The 15,122-nt window shown below is 44.8% G+C and overlaps 1 long non-coding RNA gene across 1 annotated transcript in view; it reads right to left on the minus strand.

Annotated features, from left to right (window-relative positions):
• Nucleotides 1-14,135: 14,135 nt before the first annotated feature.
• The window catches only part of LOC146049763 (uncharacterized), a 49,929-nt gene continuing 48,942 nt past the window's right edge, over nucleotides 14,136-15,122 (minus strand). Inside the window, exon 4 of the long non-coding RNA XR_014466198.1 lies at nucleotides 14,136-14,265. This is a non-coding gene — a long non-coding RNA (uncharacterized LOC146049763). The remainder of the gene's footprint in view (nucleotides 14,266-15,122) is intronic.

Raw genomic sequence — 15,122 nt, forward strand, 5'->3', positions numbered from 1 at the left:
TAGAACACAAGCTCGTTTATTCATACATCCAGCGGCCACTTCCCCATGAGCCCAAACAGAGCAGCCATTCACACAGGCCTGGGGCCGGGAAATGTAACAGTATCTCGCTGATGAGGTGACCACGCTTCCCTCTCACCCAATCACCTTCCTTGTGTTGTGTGAGTGTTATACAAGCCAAGAGACCATTAACCCTTTGAGTACCAAGGGAATTGTAAAAATAGGTGCGAAATTTGCCAGGAAAACATTTATATCCATCATAACGTAATGACCTGTAATGTTACCTTATATAGGAAATATAATCTTTTTTTTTTACACATTTTTTATTTGAATTTATATAACAAATGTGAGCAACGCTGGCAAATTTAGCAGGTATTTTGCACATCTATCACAGAGATGTTAGGACTCAAATTGTAAATCTCAGATCTGCCCATACACATTGATCAGACAGTATATACATATTAGGGGCTCAGACAGTATATATAAATTAGGGGCTCAGACAGTACTGTATATCTATACTATATATATTAGGGGCTCAGACAGTACTGTATATACATATTAGGGGCTCAGACAGTATATACATACAAATTGTATTAGGGGCTCAGACAGTATATACGTACATACTGTATTAGGGGTTCAGACAGTACTGTATATACATATTATGGGCTCAGACAGTATATACATATTAGGGGCTCTGACAGTACTGTTACAGTACTGTCAGAGCCCCTAATATGTATATACTGTCTGAGCCCATAATATGTATATACAGTACTACTGTATATACATATTATGGGCTCAGACAGTATATACATATTAGGGGCTCTGACAGTACTGTATATACATACAGTATTAGGTGCTCAGACAGTACATACATATTATGGGCTCAGACAGTATATACATATTAGGGGCTCAGACAGTACATACATATTATGGGCTCAGACAGTATATACATATTAGGGGCTCAGACAGTATATACATGTTAGGGGCTCAGACAGTACTGTATATACATATTAGGGGCTCAGACAGTATATACATATTAGGGGCTCAGACAGTACTGTATATACATATTATGAGCTCAGACAGTACATACATATTATGGGCTCAGACAGTAAATACATATTAGGGGCTCAGACAGTATATACATATTAGGGGCTCAGACAGTACTGTATATATTATGGGCTCAGACAGTACTGGAATTAAATTTTATGGGCTCAGACAGTATATACATGTTAGGGGCTCAGACAGTACTGTATATACATATTAGGGGCTCAGACCAGGGACGTGCAGTCAGGGGAGGCAGGGGAGGCAGAGCCTCCCCTGTCATTAGTGCTAAACATAATAAAATAATACAAAGAATATACTTATGACACATATGTGTCATAAGTATCTGCTTTATATTAATCTATTCATTTTGACTTCATAATTGGTTGCTTTACTATTTCGGAGGCACCTAGAGCAGTGCCTCCGGCTGTTAATGTTACGGTTCAAGGAACAAGGGGCGGGCAGGAGGTATGGCCAAGCACCAGACTGTAAAATCCAATTAAAAAAACCTCTCGAAGCGGCACCTATAGCGGTGCCTCAGTGACAGGGACATGCTTTCAAAGCACGCCCCTGTCAGATAGGAAGCTGCGATTTGTCAGCGCAGCAGAAGCAACCAACCCAGACCAGCTGCACTGGGTACAGACCTCCGCCCCCTCCCTTCCCCACCCGGTGGCTGCACGGACACTCACACCTTCCCCTCCCCCGGCGTGGGCATGATGGAAACCTCCGCATATCCCCCCAACCCCCTTTCCCACCCGGCGGGTGCACGGACCTCCACCCCCTCCTCACCTGGCAGCTGCACAGATACCGACACCTCCCCGGCGTGCGCATGATAAAACCTCCGCACACCCCCTGTGCGGAGTGAAGGTCTGCACACGCTCTGTGTAGTGTGGGGGTCTGTACCCCCCCTTTCCTACCCGGCGACTGCACGGACCTCCGCAAGCGCCCCCTTCCCCACCTGCACGGACACCTCCTCTGTGTGCACCAAGTGGGGGCCGCTGACAGCTACACGCAGGGGACATGCATCCTTCTGGAGAACCCAGTAGCCGTGCCCGGGAGCCTGCGAGATGTAAGGTGACAGCCCCAGGGCAGGGACTGGGCAGGTGGGAGATGGAATTTCAGCATCAGGTACTGGGTGCCGTATGCTGGAAGTTGGATCCCGAGGACGGAAGGGGGGGGGGGGTGCAATGTGCGCAGGGGGCTGAAGGACAAATGCTCACTGTTGGCTCAGATCACTGCACGCCGGAGCTGTCACTGTTGTGCTGTTCAGGGTAGGGAGAATATGTAGGGGCTGGGGGATATGTATGATGGGCATTCTGTGTAAAAGGGCCTTTAATAATGTGGGGCATATGTAAAAGGCATTATATGCATAAGGGCAATTAATATTATATGTAAAGGGAATTATGTGTATATGTGAATTTAATAATAGGGGGGGGGGGGCATTATGTGTTATGTGCATAAGGGCATTAATAATGTGGGACATATGTGTAAGGTGCATTATGTGAGAAAGAGCATTAATAATGTGTAATACACAGTTTGTGTATGGGGGAATTATTTGTATTAGGGGATGTGCCATATGTGTAAGGGCTTTATTGTGTGGCAATATGTGTGGACATTACTAGTGTGAGGCATTCTGTGTATAAGGTGTATTACTGTTGCGTACTGCGTGTAAGGGTACCACTGTGGAGGTTGAGCGCAGTGGCATTACTACACTACACTACTACTACTACTACACAGGTGCAGGGGATGCGGCTGCTATGGCACCATTGATGTTTGTAGGAACCGCCACTCCCCTGCACCAAGTCATGCTGCTGCCAGTGCCTCACCAACCACTGATCTCACCGCACGTCACTGGCTCAGACAGTATATACATATTAGGGGCTCAGACAGTACTGTATATACATATTATGAGCTCAGACAGTACATACATATTATGGGCTCAGACAGTAAATACATATTAGGGGCTCAGACAGTATATACACATTAGGGGGTCAGACAGTACTGTGTGTGTATATATATATATATAATTTCCGTGTGTCGGCACTCAAATTGAAATGCAGGCTTTTACTCGCCAGGTACCTCCCGAATGCTCCGATTAAGACACCAGGGCACTTCACACTCTTCTTGTCGGTGGCACTCTGGACTTCCAAGGAATAACGACAGACCACTTGGTTTCTGCAACGTTTCAACGCTTTATTGCGTTTTTATCAAGCCAAAGAATAGACATACAAGACAGGTATATATACCTATAACCCCACCCATAGTAATCAAATGGACCCTCCTCCTTCAGCTGGAACACAATCCCACATCAACAGGTGTCAGATCCACTAAAAACATTGTGCTGACTTAAGCATCATACAAATATATACAAAAATATAAAAAACATGAACAATATCAAAAATACATTTACAAAGACATAGCATAAGAAGACGTGTATATATAATACCATCACAACAATGAAAAGTTAAATATTTACAAAAAAGCAAACGGATTGTGGTTTTCTAGCGCAGATTGTAGAACTGTGTACACACTGTGCAATCTTTTGGTCTAATCAATTTCTCATTTTTAATACTGTAATGAGACAAAGTGTACATGTTAATGACATGTTAATGACCATAAACAAACAAGTTGTAAAATACAGATTCAAAATTTTATATCAATTGCCTAACTCATGAGATGTCATTAAAGAAAGCATTGCAATCCAACCATTTCGTTCAAACCCCTTGGCGCTAAAGAATCTAATCTTATGATCCATTTAGATTCCAACTGCAGAATCCGTGTGAGCGGGGGGACATGATCTATAATTTTATAACGTAGTACAGACAGATTGTGCTTGGCCAGCGCAAAGTGTCTGGCAACCGGTTGTTCACTAGCGCTGCTTTAATGGCCGATCGATGTTGTCCCATCCTCTCTTTAAACGTGCAATCCGTCTTGCCCACATAAATTAAAGAACACGGGCAAGAAATAGTGTACACTACAAAACTAGTACTACATGTGAGGAAAAAACGGATATTAAATTTCTGGCCAGATCTGGGGTGACAAAAGAAATTTCCAGTTTGCAAATATCGACAAGTGACACAATTTGGGCATCGGTAGCAGCCGACTCTGGTTTTACCCAAGAATGTACTTGGTTGGGTCTTATTAAAGCCTGTTATATCGGTTTTGACCAACTGTTACAACTAAAGAAAAAGGAGACAGACTACTTTTATCATGGATTAACTCTCTCGAGGTACTACAAAGACAAAAGGATACCGAGAGGTTTTCGCATCAAGAATGTACCCACTATTGGACGTTTCAACGTTGATTTTTGTAAGAAATGGACATCCATTTTAAATAAATGTTCATATGATTTATTGCTACTAGTTATTGAAGAATCTAAGCGAGAAATGAACATAGCTAAGAGTAAGATCGACGCATTCAATGAACTGCATCTGACCAAATTGATGGCTGACAAACAGAATGATTGGTTGAATAATTTGTCTAAACAATTGGACACTTACAAAAATGATTTAATTCGCTTTGCAAACTGGAAATTTCTTTTGTCACCCCAGATCTGGCCAGAAATTTAATATCCGTTTTTTCCTCACATGTAGTACTAGTTTTGTAGTGTACACTATTTCTTGCCCGTGTTCTTTAATTTATGTGGGCAAGACGGATTGCACGTTTAAAGAGAGGATGGGACAACATCGATCGGCCATTAAAGCAGCGCTAGTGTCTGGCGCTAGTGAACAACCGGTTGCCAGACACTTTGCGCTGGCCAAGCACAATCTGTCTGTACTACGTTATAAAATTATAGATCATGTCCCCCCGCTCACACGGGGAGGAGACAGATCAAAGAGATTACTGCAGTTGGAATCTAAATGGATCATAAGATTAGATTCTTTAGCGCCAAGGGGTTTGAACGAAATGGTTGGATTGCAATGCTTTCTTTAATGACATCTCATGAGTTAGGCAATTGATATAAAGTTTTGAATCTGTATTTTACAACTTGTTTGTTTATGGTCATTAACATGTACACTTTGTCTCATTACAGTATTAAAAATGAGAAATTGATTAGACCAAAAGATTGCACAGTGTGTACACAGTTCTACAATCTGCGCTAGAAAACCACAATCCGTTTGCTTTTTTGTAAATATTTAACTTTTCATTGTTGTGATGGTATTATATATACATGTCTTCTTATGCTATGTCTTTGTAAATGTATTTTTGATATTGTTCATGTTTTTTATATTTTTGTATATATTTGTATGATGCTTAAGTCAGCACAAGGGCCCTTATTCTAATCGGCTCGGTACGGCCCGCGTGCGGCCGTACCGCCGATGTTTTCTCTCTGCACATGCGCAGAGGTCACTCTGCGCATGTGCAGGGGAATTCTCCGTGTTAAAAATTTAGACGCCGCAAAGGGGGCGTATAGGGGCGTGAGGGGCTTCATCCCCTCATTTCCCTATGTGTACGCCCCGCGTTTCATGGGCGTTCCCATGCAAACGCGGGGCGTACGCATGGTAATGAGGGCATGACGCCACTCATGGGGGCGGAAAGCTGACGTCGCCGGATGTCAGCTTTCAGCCCCCATACAAGCTACCACACGGACGATTGTCCGTGTGGTCTCAGCTTGCGGGAGCTGCCGCGGCGTGCGGTCCTGCCTTCGATGGTCGTCGACCATCGAATGCAGGGGGCAGCTCCCAGCATGGTGGAGGCGTACGCCTCCACCATTTTCGTGCGGTTCGCCAGCCGTCCGTGTACGGACGGCCGTGGCGAACCGTATGGTGGGCGGGGATTCGTCTGGTGCGGTCGGAGCCGCATATGCGGCTCGACCGCACCAACCAGAATAAGGGCCAATGTTTTTAGTGGATCTGACACCTGTTGATGTGGGATTGTGTTCCAGCTGAAGGAGGAGGGTCCATTTGATTACTATGGGTGGGGTTATAGGTATATATACCTGTCTTGTATGTCTATTCTTTGGCTTGATAAAAACGCAATAAAGCGTTGAAACGTTGCAGAAACCAAGTGGTCTGTCGTTATTCCTTGGAAGTCCAGAGTGCCACCGACAAGAAGAGTATATATATATATATATATATATATATATATATTATGAGCTCAGACAGGACATACATATTATGGGCTCAGACAGTAAATACGTATTAGGGGCTCAGACAGTACTGTATATAAATATTATGGGCTCTGACAGTATATACATATTAGGTACTCAGACAGTACTGTATATAAATATTATGGGCTCTGACAGTATATACCTATTAGGTGCTCAGACAGTACTGTATATAAATATTATGGGCTCTGACAGTATATACATATTAGGTACTCAGACAGTACTGTATATACATATTATGAGCTCAGACAGGACATACATATTATGGGCTCAGACAGTAAATACATATTAGGGGCTCAGACAGTACTGTATATACATATTAGGGGCTCAGACAGTATATATAAATTAGGGGCTCAGACAGTACTGTATATCTATACTATATATATTAGGGGCTCAGACAGTACTGTATATACATATTATGGGCTCAGACAGTATATACATATCAGGGGCTCAGACAGTATTGTATATACATATTATTGTCTCAGACAGTAAATACATATTAGGGGCTCAGACAGTATATACAGTACATATTAGGGGCTAAGACAGACAGATACCGGTTACCGTTTGTGCATGGCTGCCGCCTCCCACTGCATCTTCTGAGCTCTTCACCCAAAGGCCTTTAAGCTCTTTTGCATGGCTGCCACCCATCCAAAACCTCCACAGCATCCTGTATCTTCAGGAGCTCTTCATCGCTCCTTATCCAATGTTGGACTTGTGATGTCTAATATCAGCCGATGTGAGTGGGCATCAACCGCCCACCCACCATTATCTGCATTTCCCCGTTATCACCTACATTACACTTAGGGTGAACGCGACATCAATTCACCTTCACCGGCAGTGCGGCTCCATATCCGCCAACCTCCAGACACGGCTGCGAGACTCTGCAGATGGTAGATGTGGGATCTCTATACGCTATAAATCTAGCTACCCGTGACGGATTGCAGCGTTGGGGTATTTGTTTCTGGGTTTGGGTCATAGGGTTGACTCAATAGACACTGTGGACCCAATGACTACTGACATAATGGAGTTTTGGTATCTTCATTGTGGGAGACGATACAGATTGGCGCAGCCCGTACTCAGGTCTACAAGATGTATTATGTTAGTGCAAAATGAGGTCAACTGGTGTCATTTAAGACCACGGGAAATTGTACTTTGTAAAATGATTAAAAAACTGGAATTCCTCTAAGTCTGCTAATGAATAAACTGCTTAATACATTTATAGAAAGTCTCTGCGTTCATTTGCCAAAGTCCAGCATCTGGTAAAGTATGATAGAGCGGCGCTGGGGAGAGGGCTGGGGGATCAGATTTACGGGCCTGACACAGGCTCCCTAATAGTTGTTAACCTTCTATTATTTTGCACAGAACATGTGCACTCACTAATGGATTTAACACTATTTGTTCTCATTTCCCGATGTCTCTTTCCATCCCGGCAAGTCACATTTCACCGCGTAAACATAACACTTTCATGACCACTCTTCTAGAGTTCCGTCTCCTAAGAGGGGCAATGTGTTCAGTCTCTCTTTGTTGTGATCACCACTAAGTAACAGGGCCATGTTTTCAGGGTCTCTGGAGTGCTACAAAGTGTATCGCTTCATCATTAATGTAATCTAAATAACAAGGCCGAAACACAGAGCGGATCCCAACCCAAATCCCCCCCCCAGCAGCACTCTGAAAAACTTTTGGCCTCCAGTTTCTCTTATGCTTTTTTAGGCAGTTTTGTGTGTTTTGTTTCCACATAATCTTGTAGATTTTTGTTATAGAACAAATTGGGAATTTGTACCTGTGCACAAAATTGGAGTTAGACAAATATTTTGTACAGTGCTAAGGTCTGCCTATTAAACAGATGTCGTCACCCCCCCCCCCACCCCCCCCCCTACCTGGGCAATGCAGGGATCCGGGCAGCGTGGTCTGTGCAGCACTGGGGACACAGTGAGGTGCCTGCAGCAGATGGGTAATCAGCGGCAGGATCCCTGTGGCGGATGGGAACTAATAACGCTACTAGTTCCCATCTGCCACAGGGACCCCGCAGCTGACTTCCCTTCTACTGCATGGACCCCGCCGCTGATGTCACATCCGCCACATGGACCCCCTGCCTGCTCCACGACCACCCACCTACAGCCGTGGGGTGGCGGGTATGGGGGCCCCGAATGTGTGGGGGCCCCAGGACGACCGCCCCTGTCACCCCTTGGATAATCCGCCACTGCATAGGTATATCATCCGGATCCCATCTCAGCACCACCAGCTTGATTGTCATTATAGAAAGTGTCTGAAATTCAAAGACGACCAAGCACAAGAAGACGAGGCCTCATTAGCCGCCCGGATCCCAGGTTCCGTTAAATATACTTTGTACATTCCAGTGGAATGGAAATGAAACCAGAGCCTCAGTCCAGCGCAGTCTCATGTTTGTTTCATATGTTTTCCCTAAATTGTTCTGCCGTTCCCGATGCTTGTCGGATAAGGAGAGCGGGGAAACGTCTGCGTAATCTCGTCCAGGCCGAGTAATCCTCCTCCTGTGGCCGTTTCACTTACACAGCTCTTATCTCACCCATCTCATGTCTCCTGCGTGATGCCAATGGGAGCGGAAAGCCCGGGCTATACATCAACTTCTATAATAAATGTTACTGTGTCATTTATTGACACTTGGCAGGAACACAGCACGTTCTTCTTATCCGGGGCTGGGGTGTAATGGGTCTGTCTTCCCTGCGACCCGCGGTCTGTATAATGAGGGGTGGCAGGGCTGATTTGCAGCGCATTGTGTTATCCTTGGAATCACCTTGACTGCGATACGTTCAGACAAATTGCTGAAACTTTTCCTGTTTACCTGATCGTATCATTTTCTCCACATTTCCTCTCATTCCTGAGTATTTTGTCTAGGAAATGGCAGGAGATATGAGCGTGGAGTGTCAGGCGATGTGATATTATTCCGCGATATGGTTATTTTCATTCCACGAAGATGTCATTTTGCTGGAACAGATATTAAATATTGTACGGCCTTTTAGGGAAGAATGCCGGCGCGGAGCTCTAGAATGCCGGCAGGAAGTGCGATGGGGTTTGGATTCGCTGAACAAACCTATGATTGACAGGTCAGACGGACAAGAGTTTCTGCAGCATTTGGAAGCGTGCAGACGTTTTAGTAGCACTGCGGCGGGTAAAGCCATCCATGAAGGGGTTAAATAAAAGGTGACGGTAGATTTCTACTACCCTGATCCTAATGGTGCTGATCCTCGGGCCTACTGCACCTATCACTGCTGTGCAAAGTTGCAGAGGATTGTGACCAGATAGCGGCCACTCAGAGAGATTGAATCCCGCCCTGCGCAAATCTGTGAATGAATTGCAAATGGATCGCTGATCGCCGGCCAGATGCAAATCCATTCGCAACTCACTCACCCTGGAATGATTTGCCCAGTCTGAGCAAGTGTGTGTAACTCTGACCCTTCAACAGCTGTGCGACAGAGACCGGCTGATCGGGGTGGTGCTGATGTCACAGACCCTCCCTGAAAACATCTGGGAACGCCTGCGTTTTTTATGACACTCCAAGATAATATCAGGCGTCTGCCCCCCAAACAGCGACATCCTATCACTCAAACTGCGATGGGATTACGATAAGATTCATCGCTGTCTTTTGTCGCTGTTTGGCTTTGTGCGTCCGCTCTATGAAGCCATTCGATAATCGATAGGATTGAGAATTCGCAAAACAGCGATCAAATTTGAATAACTCCTCCCTAGTTCCCGCTTCAGAAAATAATGTTCCACATACTGTACATACACAGCCAGGTGTATCCCAGGGACATCACATCACACCGTACCTGCTCACAGCCAATCGCAGCTCTGCTCACATACTGTATGCCGCATTGTGCTCTTTACGGACAGAACCATGAGACAACTTCATTTCAAACTTCCCATCGCCCAGGGAGAGGAACCCAATTAATGTGCAGCAGGGCGTTCCACATATAAGGACATGACCTGATGTATATCATTAATCACAACTCCTATGTATCATGTATCTGGTTACCTTTACCCTACCCAGAAATGATTGAAGATCCTTTAGCTGGTGACTCCCTAAAGCACCTGGACACGGGGAGTCCGGCTCTGGGACTGGAGCCAGGGGCCGGCAGTATGTGAGTTATGGGAAAGGAGTAATAGGACTGTCACTGGCAGAGACTGGCATGAGGCCGGGATAGGCTGTACCATTCATAACCTGGGGTCAGAGAGACATATTGTATTCATCTATCAGTATCTGTAATATAATAATACAGATTGTGTTACAGCGCTCGCGATTGGACATGTAGCGCGCCCGGCAGTAAGATGATGTCAGTTTGCAGCATTCATTGCTTGCTTATATATGAGGTAGATGACTTATTATCTAATTATTCAGGAGGCGGCTGCACCCGGCACAATAATACTTCACTGCCGGAGGGTAATTATTTATAGAAATCCCCTTATACAGCCACCAAATCTACAAAACCTAAATACATGAGGGCTGTATACAGTTCAGATGAGCAAAGTTGTGTTGAAATTACCCCCCCCCCCCCCCCCCCTCTTCAATAAGAGAAATACAGCAAAGGACAATTGTAGAGGCGCAATGTTCAATAAGCAACATAGAGACAGGTTGGGACAATTGCAATAAATATCAAGTAACAATGCACATAAACATACCATGCTGCAATGCCAGGAGGGCAAATACTTGTATTATGTTTGCATGCAGTGTAAATACGGCAGCTTCTGCATGTAGCGTAGCCCACACATGCTGGGCAGCTTTATACTCACACTGCAATGTAGCTCGGAGTCGGAGCTAGGACACGCCCCTCCCACACCTCACTTTCTGCACTTTATATCTGCCTCTCAGGAGTGCAGCATGGTGTTACCCAGGTGCTCAGTTACTGGCTGCTTTTGTATGTAGCCCACAGATGCTGAGCAGGGTTATCATCACACTGCAATGTAGATCTTAACTAGGGCACTCCCCCATACCTAACTCTCTGCCCATGTTACATCTGCCCCCCTGCAGTGCAGCATGGTGTTACCCAGGTTCTCAGTTACTGGCTGCTTCTGCATGTAGCCCAAACATGCAGGGGAGCTTTATTCTCACACTGCAATGTAGATCTGAGCTAGGACACACCCCCCCATACCTAACTCTCTGCACATGTTACTTCTGCTCTCCTGCAGTGCAGCATGGTGCTACTCATGTGCTCAGTTACTGGCTGCTTCTGCATGAAGCTCACAAATGCTGGGCAGCTTTATTCCTACACTACAATGTAGCCCTGAGCTAGGACACGCCCCTCCCTTACCCAAGTCTCTGCACAGGTTACATCTGCCCCTCTGCAGTGCAGCATGGTGTTAACTTTAGATTTGTTAGAGGAGGACGATGTTTATGACAGGATAAAGGAGTAATTGGTTTATGTGTAAAATACTGAATTCACAAAGTACTGTGCATAAATGAATGCATTCCCCACTGATATTAGCTTTACGTTACCTATCTGTGAAGAAAAATTGTCTGGGGTTGGGTTTACCCTCACCTCTCTGCTAAGGAAGAAAAAAATAAAAAAAAAGGTCAACTATAACAGTGATCCGGATTCTCTGAACTTACCAATTCCACTGGACACCGTGGTAAGTAGCATCGGAGTGTCACATAAACTTGAATCTTATAAAATGATACATTAATTAAATAAAAATTTTAAAAAAGCATAAAGCAAAGGCTGAAGGAGTCACAATTCAGTAGTTACAGTCCGTTCATGGGGCCTAATTTAATGTTGTACGCAGACCTGATGGTTTGAGTAGATGTTTGATTATTAATAGTGAGCCGCAGTGACTGGGTGGCCATAGACGTTGGTCCATGATCATCTCAGGAGACCCTAAGTGAATTGTTGCCTTCTCCATACATAAAGCCTTATTATTGTTTCCAGGGCCATGAGTATCCCTCACCAAGGTGTGAAGCCGAGCAGAGCATGAACTGTGCTACTGTTAACAGGAACTGCTCCGGAATGAATTCTGATGTTCTTGGTAGAAGTCCAGAAGCCTAAACGCACTCTCCCCATTTCTCTCCCGGCCAGCAATTCCTCTCTCCTTGAGAGCGCTCGACTCGAGTTTGCTTATTATTCTGAAATGGATGAGACAGGCTGAGAGAATTAGAAATCATTTGTTTTTCATAATGTTCACACAAGTGATGAAAGGCGCAGCACAGCCTCAGATTACATCCTTATTAATTCAAGATGGGAAACGATTTGTCAACCCGCCAGCTTTATGTCTGTGTATACTGGAATAATAATGCACTGGAATCTGCCCATAGACAGACCTTTAAGGTGGCATATGCCGTCCCTGAGAGTTTTATATGATGACGAAAAGCGCGGGGAGGTGGAGTAGGTTCCATTTATTTTACTTTTATAACGCCGTGCACCTGGTCAAGCGCGATTGCGCCCATAAAGCTGCTGCACAGATCCTATAGCCACTGCCCCCTGCTGGTACTATAGCACTTCCTACTTGACCTACTGAGATTCTACTGCCCATCGTCTCAGCTGGCATTGAATCCTTGGGTAGGAATTTACTAACATTCTATTTTAGATGGAATGTTGCTATGGGCAACCAATCAGATATTATCTATTGTCTTCTAGAAGGTGCTAAATAAATAAGGAGATTCTGATTGGTTGCCCATTGCAACATCCTATGTGAAATACTCATCTTGGTAAATTAACCCCCTGGCATGACAGGTCGAAACCAGAAAGTCAACAGGGTCATTTGGTCGACAGTATCCATGTAGACATGCCTTTAGATCACCAGTTTAAAAATGTCAACATGTTTAAAAGATCAACATTGAGCGTGGCGATACAAAAATTAGACATGTGTTTTCTTGCTCATTTTAGCTTCACCCTAAAAATCCCCCCCCCACAAAACAAGTCGCCATGTGCATCTATATTTCAAATGTTGATCTTTTGAACGCTCTATCATTTTTACCTAATTGCATGTCTTTGTAAACAATGTCAACCTAATAACCATGTTGACAGTGCCTGTTGACCTTTTGGTGTTGACCTTCTGAATTTAGATCTAGTTAATGTAGATCAGTCATCCGGATAATGAATTCTCATCCTTCCTATCATTGCTCATCGTCAGATCCGCACACATTGTCTACAAGACACACTTCTTAATGTGATTAGTGTGTGTCTACTAAGACCGTCAGCTGTTTCCAACAATTAGTACTATTACTGGGAGACCCCCGGAGACGACACTGCACTGCAGGCTCCTCTGCTATGACAGGAGTCAAGTGCTGAATGATAATGTCACACTGCAGCAGCTGGCTCCTGTCACTGAGTAATGTACAAGGTAAACGGGTAGGGATGCAGTTACAATCCCGGCGGTCGGGATCCCGGCGTTCAGAATCCCGACCGCCGAAATGCTGACACATTCTCCCTCCGTGGGTGTCCACGACACCCCTGGAGGGAGAATAAATTAGTGTGCCGAGCGTAGCGAGGCACCGGGCCCGCTGCGTGGCGAGCGCAGCGAGCCCACAAGGGGGGGCGATCCACGTCCCCCCCTTGTCGGCATTTCGGCTGTCGGGATTCCGGCGTCGGGATTCTGAACGCCGGGATCCCGACCGCCGGGATTCAATACTGAATCCAACGGTACTGTATGGTGTAATATGAATAAGGGACACTATCATGTGATGTAATGTAAATAAGGTTTCACTACTATGTGATGTCATTTACTTTGGTACTATTATGTGGGCACGCCACTTTCTGGCAAGATCACGTACCTTTCTAGGGATTCACACTTTTTCACATGCTGTCCCTGTTCAAAAAAAATGGGGACTTGTTGGTATTGGTCACTAAAATGCCTGGTTATGGCACTGTGGATGGGGATCACTATGGGTGAGGGATGTTGGGTGTTGCTGTTGTACTCTGTGCTGCTGGGTAAGGAGTGTTGCGCTAGGAGTGGGGTGATGGGTCATTGGCGGAAATGCGGCGGCGCCTTGGGGCTACCAGACAAATCTTACCTAGGACATCAAATTGGTTAGGGACGGCTTTGGATAGGGGGGGACATTGCCCTGCAAGTCTTTCCAAAAAAATGATAAGGGTGGCTAGAGTCCTTCTATCAGAGATGGGGTATGGGTCATAGCTATCCTGAGTAGTTTGCTGAAATAAAATATTTGACAAGAATAAGAATCCGCAATATCACAACATACATGGTCACAAAATGCTCATTATTGTTCTAATATTTTCCAGAAAATCTAAAAGCAAGATATATGAGCTCAGAATTTTTTTGTATACAGAAAAAAAACTCCATATGTTTCTAATCCAAACTGTACATAATATTCTGCATGTTCCAGCTGATCTTATATGCATTTTGGCTGAAAAAGAGAAAATCTTTTTATGCCAAAAAAAACAGCATACGTCCAGTGTTTCGGCTTCATCTATGTAATCAATAGGTTGCAACTTGTTCCCCTCCAATGCAAATATGTAAATTCCTGGTAACAGAAGTTCTACATAAATTGGTACTAATTTGTGACTTGTTGCCAGCAGGGTATAAGGACTATGTACATGACCTCCAACAGCCTGTCTGTAGCCTGACACTTATAGCAAAGACGAGAGATCTTCTAGGATTCCTGATTCTTGCTAATGTTTCCTGGTGATGGTTATTCTTTATGGAAGCAGAAAATTGTTGGGTATTGCACATGCAGGCGAGGGCTGATGGAGCTCTAGTCCAAATTCTAAACTGCCCTATATGCAGCGGCAATGGGAGCTTGTCTGGTCATTCCCAGAAGTCCCAGACAGTCCCCAGACCGTGTTTTATATTTTAACACATCACAAAGAGTCCACCTTGGAGAGCCTCAAGTCTCTGGGTCACCTTGAACAAGAGCATCAGCTTCCAACGTACTACATCCTCCACTGAGTGAGTAAGTCCCTGTAAGTCTCTGGCCACCAGTGGCCACAAGTACAGCGAGTGTCATAGTATCATTTCAGCAACTGGCTGCCAGTTGCCGCTTTCTTCT

Source organism: Crinia signifera, chromosome 12, assembly GCF_055691185.1.
Source record: "Crinia signifera chromosome 12, ASM5569118v1, whole genome shotgun sequence".
NCBI lineage: Eukaryota > Metazoa > Chordata > Amphibia > Anura > Myobatrachidae > Crinia > Crinia signifera.